This window comes from Erythranthe guttata, chromosome 6 (genome assembly GCF_056151865.1).
Source record: "Erythranthe guttata isolate IM_541 chromosome 6, IM_541, whole genome shotgun sequence".
Lineage (NCBI taxonomy): Eukaryota > Viridiplantae > Streptophyta > Magnoliopsida > Lamiales > Phrymaceae > Erythranthe > Erythranthe guttata.
The window spans coordinates 9,253,567-9,264,009 of NC_142538.1; positions in this window are offsets into that span (position 1 = coordinate 9,253,567).

Below are 10,443 nucleotides of genomic sequence, written 5' to 3' on the forward strand. Positions count from 1 at the left end.
ATCGTATCGTACATTTCCTAAGGTGAGCTCTAAAACCGAACATGGCATGATCTAACATAAATTACTTTCAAATTTAAAATACAAAACATTCATCAAAAGCAATGCACAAAGTGTCGTTCCTAGCAATAATTTGCTTCTAAGTTCCGTTGAATCGAAAGCTAAACAAACATTTATCACCACGAAAACAAGCAATCTCATCATCAAACAGTGGTCATCTCTCATCATCATAACTCACCCACGCATCCGACTCAAGCAGTTCCTTTTTTTTTTTAATTAATAAAATTTAATAAAAAGCAATAAAAAAATCTAAAATAAAATAAATTCTAAAGCATGCAAACTAAAGCAAATAAGAATAAATAATGTTATTCCACCCCAAACTTAAAATTTTTGTTGCCCTCAACAATATTAGAACAAATGTTAAGGATAGAAAACACCTGACTAGTCGGAGTCGATGTGATCGGGAGCGCTCCTCCCTATCTCTCTCATGCTCCACGTTGTCGGAAAGCGCGGGCACGGGCTCAAGAATTGGTGCCGGTAAGGGCCCCGGCTTCACACAATTGGGTGTCTCACACCTCAAGTGCCGTACGATGGCTTGTAGCATATCTCCCGACCATCTTTGGAGTGTCTCCACCGTGCTGATCTTATGCTCGACGATCACCAACCGGTTCCTCGTGAGTATCATCTCTCGCTCTATCTTCCTCCGGAATGATCGATCGCCATTTGAGCTCGAGGCTTTGTGCTCGTTTCTCGCTTGCGATTGAGGAGCGGCTTCAAATTCAACCAAAGCTTGTGGCTCATCATGGACCGCTTCCTTGAATTGTGAGGCCGCAAAATCGGCAATTGGCTTCCGGATGTTGAGCTCGATGTCGTTCGGTTGATTGGGGACTTTCTTGATTTTACACACTCCGTGATGAGGCTAGGGAAGAAGATTCCCTTTGAGTTGTGGTACATGGCCCGCCATAGTTGAAGGTGAATAATGGAACCGACATCGACCGGCTTCCATGTGATGATGTAGTAGGCAAGAGCACATCGTTCGTGGTTGACAGATAGTCGGAATCATGTTGGCGCAAATAAATGTCAACCATGCTTTTCCTTCGTAGTTGATGCTCTTTCAACTTAGCTCGTACGTCTTCTTATCCGGATATTCAATCCACTTCGGATGCCCATCACATAGCACCTCACTAATTTGATCATTGGTGACTTCTTCTCGCATCACCTCCCAATTGTGACCTAGGTAGCGGAGTCCGTCGTATTGCTTGATGTCGTCCATCTTCCAACCGACGTACATGTTCCGTACCACACTTGTGGCATAATTGAGAAGTTTGAGTGCCAATGTATTGGCATAGAATTCTCGGACGATCGAGATATTGTAGGTGGGTTCCGGTTCACACAACTTTTGCCACCTTCGTTTCACGATTTCTTGATTAAGGTTGGCAAACTCTGGTAGAGTGATCGTCAGGTCTCGTTCCTTGATGATATTATTCTTTGTTTGTTTTTCGAATAGGGCGGCGACTCCTTCGACACTAAAGGCTTCTTTATCAGATTGGGGAACCAACGTCGCCTTGGTGGATCCTTTATTTCTCTTCCCCTTTTTCGATGAGGATGCTTCGCCCGTGCGGCCTCTCTTGTTGGAAAACATGATTGGAAGGAGTGGAAGAGATTTGGTGAAGAATTGACGAGAATCGAACCCCCAAACTTGGTTGGAGCAATTTATTGAACACCTTGTGAGCGTGCCTTGAAGAGTTAGGTTGTGGAGAATTTGGATCGATTCTCTAGCCTCCCTGTCAATACCAACACAGTTATAAGATTTCGAGGATTGGGAGTGCGTATTGTATGTGAATTTTGAAGTGCAATTCAAAAAAAAAAAAAAGTTGGTGCGTGGGTACTTGAGAGAGAAGAGGAGAGAGGGTTAAGAAATTGTGGGGGGAAATCAGATTTTCTGCCCTTTTTAATACACCTATTTTGCTTTTTGGACGGCCGTTTGGAAATGTGAACTACGTTTCGGACGGCCGTCTGAAAATGCGTAGGTTGGATTTCAACTTTGAACTTAAACTCGGACGGCCGTCTCAAAATGCGTAAGTTGGATTTCGGCGTCAGGATTTCGGACGGCCATATGAGATTTTTCACTTATACTAGGATGGCCGTCTCAAAATGCGTGAGTTGGCTTATCCCCTCTTAAACTCGGACGGCCGTCTGGATTTACACTTGTATTTTCGGATGGCCGTCTGGAGCCCCTGATCGCAATTTCGACCCTGAAAATAAACAAAAATCAAATAAATTAATTAGAATGCATGCCTATGAAAATAAAAACAAAACATAGAATTAAAGAAAAATACAAAAGGCAATAAAGCTCGGGTTGCTTCCCCAGATGCGATAAGTTTATAGTCTTCAGCCGGACGTTGCTTCTCTATTTTCAAGCTGAAGTGACCTAAGTCACTTGACAATCTTTACTCGCTCCCCAATAAGGTTTGAGCCGGCTTCCTTTCACTTTGAACATGTGATCCAAGTCGCGGTCTTTTATCTCGATTGCTCCACGTTGGAGAACTTCTTGGACAATGAGCGGCTCCGACCACCTTGATTTGAACTTGCTTGAATAACCAAAAACGTAATTTGCACAATGACACCAATTGTCCCTTGTGAAATTTCCATTTGACTCTATCCTTATGACCCAATAGCTTGCATAGGCCTTCTGTTACCCCCTTAGTCGGTGAGATCGACTATAACTCGAGTGTGGCCGAGTTATAGTTGAAATGGTGCCAAGAAGTATTGGCACAAAGCAAGCTACACGTGGGCCAAACGGTGGCCGAGAGTTGGGCAAGTATTGAGGTGCTTGGCCGAGAGTTACAAGGCAAGGGTTTCGAGTGTATTGGCAAGCATTGAGGTGCTTGGCCGAGAAAGGCATGGCAAGTGTTTGCAAGGCAAGCGGGCTGAATAGCACGCGTGTGGGCGGATTCGATCCTTGGGCGTGCGAGTGCGCCGATTGGGCAAGCCGGGCAGCTAATTGACTCGGGAAGTTAAGGAAGGCAGTTGCGGAGCGGTTGGGATCAGCAAAGGCTTAGAAAACCGTCCCTTTATGTTGTATTAGTGAGCCAAGTGGCTGGCCTGCGTGCCGCCATGTGTCCCTTGGCAGTTTAGTGTGTAAACTGCATTGTAACTTGTATTTATAGGCCCTAGAGTGCACAAATCCGACCCATTCAGATTGAGGGACTCAGATTGCAATTGTTAGCATCTGTTGTGAGGATTCATTGTGTGCACCAAGGGCTTTCCTTGTATTGTTCGTGAGTGATTCAATAAAGGTTGAGCGTTGCTCGTAAATTGCTTGTGTTGTTCGATTTCCGCTGCATACTTGTGATTGTTGCTGTTCATTTGATACAACGATGGTGCTTTACGTTTGTGTGAAGAATTGTTGAGAGGGCTGACTGATTTAGTGCGTAAATCAGGCCGTACGGTGGGAAAATTTCGGTTATAAATTAACCCCTGTAATAGTTGGTATCAGAGCCCGGTTCTCGGGTTCTGAACAGTGTTCTTCGACATGGAAGATTCGGGTTCTTCCTCAATGATGAATCCTACACGAGCAGCGTTGCTCGATTTGGAAGCGAGATTGCAACGTCTTGAGACTCTTGTTGGGCCGCCCGTTGATCTGAGAGCAGCCCCTATTCTCCAACAACTTGTTGATGGGCAACAATCGTTCGAACGGCTATCTAAATCTATAGCCGATCTGCCGGAATTCGTGGAGACTAGGATGGCAAGTGCTGCTGAAGATCTCAGGTTGCTAAGTGATGCGGTTGAGGCCAAGTTTGACACGTTTTTGACGGATTTGGCTGTGGTGAAGCGGGCGATTCGTGAGGGGACGTCGAGTGCTGTTGAGGGCAGATCGTCGTCGTCCAAGGTACGGGTGCCTGAACCCGCTACGTTTGGTGGTGCACGTAGCGCAAAGGAGTTAGAAAACTTCCTTTGGGACATGGAGAACTATTTCCAGGCAGCAAACGTGTCCGATCAAGAGAAGGTGACCATTACGAGCATGTACTTGTCGGGTGATGCGAAGTTATGGTGGCGAGCACGTCTTTTCGACGATGCTAGTGCCAATCGGGACAAAATTGAAACCTGGGAAACGTTGAAGAAGGAGTTGAAAGAACAATTCCTCCCTTGCAACACGAGTTGGTTAGCAAGGGAATCCCTACGTCAATTGAAGCATAGAGGGTCCGTTCGTGAGTACGTGAAGGACTTCAGTTCCTTGATGCTTGACATTAGGGATATGTCGGAGGAGGACAAGATCTTTAACTTCATGGCTGGTTTGCAACCTTGGGCACAATCTGAGTTGCGAAGACAAGGCGTGAAGGATCTGCCGGGAGCAATTGCCGCTGCAGATCGCGTTGTTGATTACAAGACGGTTGGTGCCAATGATGCTGAAAAGAAGGAATCCGGCAAGGATAAGGGCAAGACCAAGAAGTCGGGTGGAAAGTTTGGCCGAGATGGGAAGTTCAAGGCCAAGAAAAATTTCGAGAAGCCTACGGGAACGGCCAAACCCGCGGGGCAATTGACCGTTAACAAAGAAAACAAAGGCTGTTTCTTGTGTAACGGTGATCATCGAATGAGGGACTGCCCTAAACGAAGCAAACTGAATGCTTTGATGCTGGAATCGGATGGAGGTAGTGATGACCCTAAGCAAGTCAATCCCATCCAGTTGCTGAGTGCCTTGACGGTCGAGAAGGTACCTAGCAACCCCAAAGGTTTGATGTATGTCGAAACCTTGCTGAACGGGAAGAAAGTGATGGCCATGGTGGATTCGGGTGCAACGCACAACTTTGTTGCCGTTCGAGAGATTGGAAAGCTGGATCTGAATCTCTCACAACATGCGAGTAGAATGAAAGCCGTGAATTCAGAAGCCAAGCCGGTGAGGGGTGTGACCAATGTAGAGTTGTGCATCGGTCCGTGGCGTGGACAATGTTCATTTACTGCTGTACCACTAGACGATTTTGACGTGATTTTGGGGCAAGACTTTCTGTTGTCGGCCCGTGTTGGTGTCATACCTTTCCTGAGTGGATTGCTGTTCATGGATCCTAGTTGTCCATGTTTCGTGAAGGGAAAGTTTGTAGAGAAGGCCAAGGAGAAGAAATCTGAGGGCTTATTGTCGGCATTGCAATTAAAGGCAGGTCTAAGACATGGCGAGCCAACCTGCCTGGCTGCATTGGTGGAAATCAAGCCGGATGTGTATCAAGAGGTGCCGGATGCCGTTGCTGAATTGTTGGCTGAATTAGAGGATGTGATGCCTCCTGAATTACCGAGAGAGTTGCCGCCTCAGCGAGCCATTGACCATAAGATCGAGTTGGAACCGGGGGCCAGGCCGCCAGCACAAGCACCGTATCGGATGGGTCCTTCGGAGTTGGCTGAGCTCAGAAGGCAGTTGGACGATTTGCTGAGTGCGGGTCTCGTGCAACCTTCCAAAGCTCCTTATGGGTCACCGGTTCTGTTCCAGAAGAAGCAGGACGGTTCAATGAGGATGTGTGTAGACTATCGGGCATTGAATAAGGTTACTATCAAAAATAAGTATCCTATTCCTAATGCGCTGGATCTTTTCGACAAATTGGCGAGGGCACGGTTTTACACGAAGATTGATCTTCGGGCTGGATATTGGCAAGTTCGTGTGGCACAAGGGGATGAGGCAAAGACAACTTGTGTGACGAGGTACGGATCATATGAGTTCTTGGTTATGCCTTTCGGCTTAACCAATGCTCCCGCAACTTTCTGCAACCTCATGAATGATGTGTTGTACGAGTTTCTCGATCGTTTTGTGGTGGTATATCGGGATGATATTGTGGTTTATTCTGAATCGTTGAGCGAGCATGTTGGGCATATGCGGGCTGTATTCTTAAAGTTGAGGGAGTACAAATTGTATGCCAAGAAGGAGAAGTGTGATTTCTGCCGGGAAGAAATCTCGTTCCTTGGCCACATTATTAGCCAAGGAAAAATCAAGATGGATATGAAGAAGGTACGGGCTGTGACTGATTGGCCCGCTCCTTCGAAAGTGGCTGAGTTGCGTTCGTTTTTGGGTTTGGCAAACTATTATCGAAGGTTTATCAAAGGCTATTCAAAGATCGTGAATCCTTTGACCGATCTTTTGAAGAAGGATCAGAAGTGGGAATGGACTTCAGATTGTGATGGTTTGTTGAGAAATTGAAGGGTGCAATATCATCGGAACCAGTGCTGAAGTTGCCGGAGTTCGACAAGCCGTTTGAGTTGCAAACGGATGCTTCTGACCGTGCTATCGGGGGTGTGTTGGTGCAAGACAAGCATCCCGTTGCCTTTGAAAGTAGAAAGCTGAAAGATGCTGAGATGCGGTACAGTACTCATGAGAAGGAAATGACGGCCGTGGTGCATTGTTTGGATGCTTGGAAGCATTACTTGTTGGGTACGAAGTTTGTGGTTGTCACCGACAATGTGGCAAACACATACTTCAAGACTCAAAATAAATTGTCGCCGAAACAAGCAAGATGGCAAGAATTCTTGGGTGAATTCGATTTTGAGTGGGTACATCGACCGGGAAAGCATAACGACATGGCTGATGCATTGAGTAGGAAAGTTGTTGAATCCTACGTTAGTGCCTTGACTCGTGTGGAGTCTGATTTTCTTGAAAGGGTTCGAGAGGTAGCCAAGACTGATTTGGTCTACCAAAAGATGGCTGAGCAAGTACGGGCTGGGCAGATTCGGAAATATTGGCTAGAGGATGGGCTGTTGTTTGCTAAGGGTGGCCGTGCTTATGTGCCGAGCAGCTCCCTTAGACGTGAACTATTGCGGGAAACACATGATCCGACGTGGGCTGGTCATCCCGGAATCGACAGAATGTTGGCCCTTCTAGCCCGATCGTATTATTGGCCAAAGATGGAGTTTGACGTTGAGGCATACGTCAAGACTTGTCTAGTTTGCCAACTAGACAAGACCGAGAAGAAGAAAGAGGCCGGTCTATTGCAGCCTCTGCCCATTCCGGAGAGACCTTGGCAATCGGTTTCGATGGATTTTGTGTCGGGATTTCCGAAAGTGAACGGTAACGCTTCTATCTTTGTGATCGTTGACCGTTTTTCGAAGTATGGGATTTTTATTGCTGCACCGATGGCTTGTCCGGCTGAAGTAGCTGCTGAGTTATTTTTGAAGAATGTTGTGAAGTATTTTGGTATTCCCGAAAACATTATCAGCGATCGGGATACTCGGTTTACGGGCCGTTTCTGGACCGCGCTATTCAACATGTTGGGGACTGAATTGAAGTTTTCTACGGCAAATCACCCCCAAACGGATGGACAGACGGAGCGAATGAATGCCGTGTTGGAAGACTATCTTCGGCATTATGTTAGCGCGAGTCAGAAGCATTGGGTCGGTTTGCTTGATACAGCCCAATTCTGCTACAATCTTCACAAGTCTTCAGCTACGGGGATGAGTCCGTTTGAGCTGGTGTACGGGCAGCAACCAATGGTGCCGCATGAGGTGGCATTGCAGCGAACCGGAGGGAAGTGTCCTGCTGCCTATCGCTTTGCTCGTGCTAGACAAGAATTGCTAGACGAGGCAAAGGATAGCTTGATGAAAGCACAAGCGAGGATGAAGAAATATGTTGATGCTCATCGAAGAGACGTGGAATTTCAGGTTGGTGATCAAGTGTTGCTGAAATTAACGCCTCAAATTTGGAAGAAGATCAGTTCCAAATCAGTGCACCGTGGGTTGGTGCCAAAATACGACGGTCCTTTTGAAGTGGTATCAAAAGTTGATCGAGTTGCCTATCGTTTGAAGTTGCCGGACAGATTGAAAGTGCATCCGACGTTTCATGTGAGCTTTTTGAAGAAGTTCAACCAAGATTTGCTCGATGAAAGTCGGAAGAAAACGAAGAGAGCCCCACCCGTGGTCCGAAAGGAATTTGAGAGAGAAATTCAGCAAATTCTTGATCACAAGACCCAAGGTCAAAGCAAGAAGAATCGGCGGACTGAATTTTTAATTCATTGGAAAAATTCAGAGGTGGCCGATGCTACTTGGGAGAAGGCGGTGAACCTGTGGCAGTTTGAAGACGAGTTGGCAAGATATTGGGAAAATTTGAAACGAGTGAACAGTTCGACGAGGGCATCGAACACCGTTGGTGGGGGAGGTCTGTTACCCCCTTAGTCGGTGAGATCGACTATAACTCGAGTGTGGCCGAGTTATAGTTGAAATGGTGCCAAGAAGTATTGGCACAAAGCAAGCTACACGTGGGCCAAACGGTGGCCGAGAGTTGGGCAAGTATTGAGGTGCTTGGCCGAGAGTTACAAGGCAAGGGTTTCGAGTGATTGGCAAGCATTGAGGTGCTTGGCCGAGAAAGGCATGGCAAGTGTTTGCAAGGCAAGCGGGCTGAATAGCACGCGTGTGGGCGGATTCGATCCTTGGGCGTGCGAGTGCGCCGATTGGGCAAGCCGGGCAGCTAATTGACTCGGGAAGTTAAGGAAGGCAGTTGCGGAGTGGTTGGGATCAGCAAAGGCTTAGAAAACCGTCCCTTTATGTTGTATTAGTGAGCCAAGTGGCTGGCCTGCGTGCCGCCATGTGTCCCTTGGCAGTTTAGTGTGTAAACTGCATTGTAACTTGTATTTATAGGCCCTAGAGTGCACAAATCCGACCCATTCAGATTGAGGGACTCAGATTGCAATTGTTAGCATCTGTTGTGAGGATTCTTTGTGTGCACCAAGGGCTTTCCTTGTATTGTTCGTGAGTGATTCAATAAAGGTTGAGCGTTGCTCGTAAATTGCTTGTGTTGTTCGATTTCCGCTGCATACTTGTGATTGTTGCTGTTCATTTGATACAACGATGGTGCTTTACGTTTGTGTGAAGAATTGTTGAGAGGGCTGATTGATTTAGTGCGTAAATCAGGCCGTACGGTGGGAAAATTTCGGTTATAAATTAACCCCTGTAACACCTTCTCTCGTGGCTTGTTTCAATAGCAAAACAATCATTCACATGGATTTTTATTTGCACTAAAAACATTAAATTTGATCATTTGATCATGCCATGTCATAGTAAGATCACCACTAGCACAATCAATTAGAGTTCTCGACGTAGCTAAAAACGGTCTCCCTACAATAAAAGGTATCTCTCTATCCTCATCTATATCAAGTATCACAAAATCAACAGGGAAGATAAATTTATTAACTTTGACTAGCACATCCTCTAAAACACCTTTTGGGTAAACTAATGACCTATCGGCTAATTGAAGAGTTATAGCCGTCGGTTCAATCTCACCTAACCCAAGACTTTTATAAGGGGAATAAGCCATAAGATTAATGCTAGCACCTAAATCAATGAGCGATCTAAATTTTTTACCTCCTATAGTACAAGGGATAGTAAACTTACCTGGGTCGCTGAGTTTTTGTGGAAGGGGCCGAGTAAGAATTGCACTGCATTGCTCGGTGAGTTGGATCATTTCGCTCCCTTGCAATTTCTTCCCCTTTGTCACGAGGTCCTTGAAGATTTTCACCCACTTTGGCATCTTCTGAAGTGCTTCAATGAATGGGATATTTATGTGAATTTCCTTCAATTTGTCCAAGAAGCTCTCGTATTCGGTATCGAGCTTTTTCTTTAGAAATTTTTAATGATATTGAATCGGTGGGGCCCGTGCAATCATTGTTGATGGCCGTTCTTCTTGAATTACTTTTTTTTCCTCATTCCCTCTCGGCTTAACGATTGCCGTGCTTCTCTTCTCCTTCCGTGGGGCTTCCTCCAATCGCTGCCCGTTTTTCAGGGTGACTGCTTGGCAAGTTTCGGTCTCGATCTTTTTCTTTTGCAATCTTAGGGGGTATGAGATCGGTTCCACCCATTCGGTTACAGTGGCTTGCGGCTTTCCTTGAATTTTTTCTTTCTCCTCGATCATTAAATCGATGGCTTGACAAGTCTCAAACTTCTGTTTTCCAGGGTCCTCCGTATTTGATGGCAATGCTCCTGCTGGACGGTTCTCTTGATTCGATGCTATTTGTGCCACTTGAGTTTCAAAGTTGCGCAATGAGGCTTGAGTGGCGGTCATAAATTGGGCCAACACCTCATCAATGTGTGAGTTTGGATTTTGGGCCGGCGGATTGTTCCCTTGATAGTTCCGTTGAGCAAGGGCTTAATTTTGAATTTGACCTTAAGGCCTTTGGTACCCTTGGCCTTGTTGATTGCCTCCATACTGCCCTTGAGATCTCCACCCTTGATTTTGGAATTGGCGAGGGACATTGTTGACGTAATTGAGCGATTCCCATATCTTGCTGGCATTGGAGTGAGTAGTGATTTCCCCCGCAAATTTCACAGCACGGAGAATCCACGGCTTGGACTTGTTGTGGTGGGTTTGCCTTGATGTGCTATAAAATGGATTGATTCTATTGAGCAATTTGGGTCACTTGAGCTTGAAGGGCCTAATTGCATCTAATTCCAAAACTTCGGGAACCTTCTTGGCTCCACTAA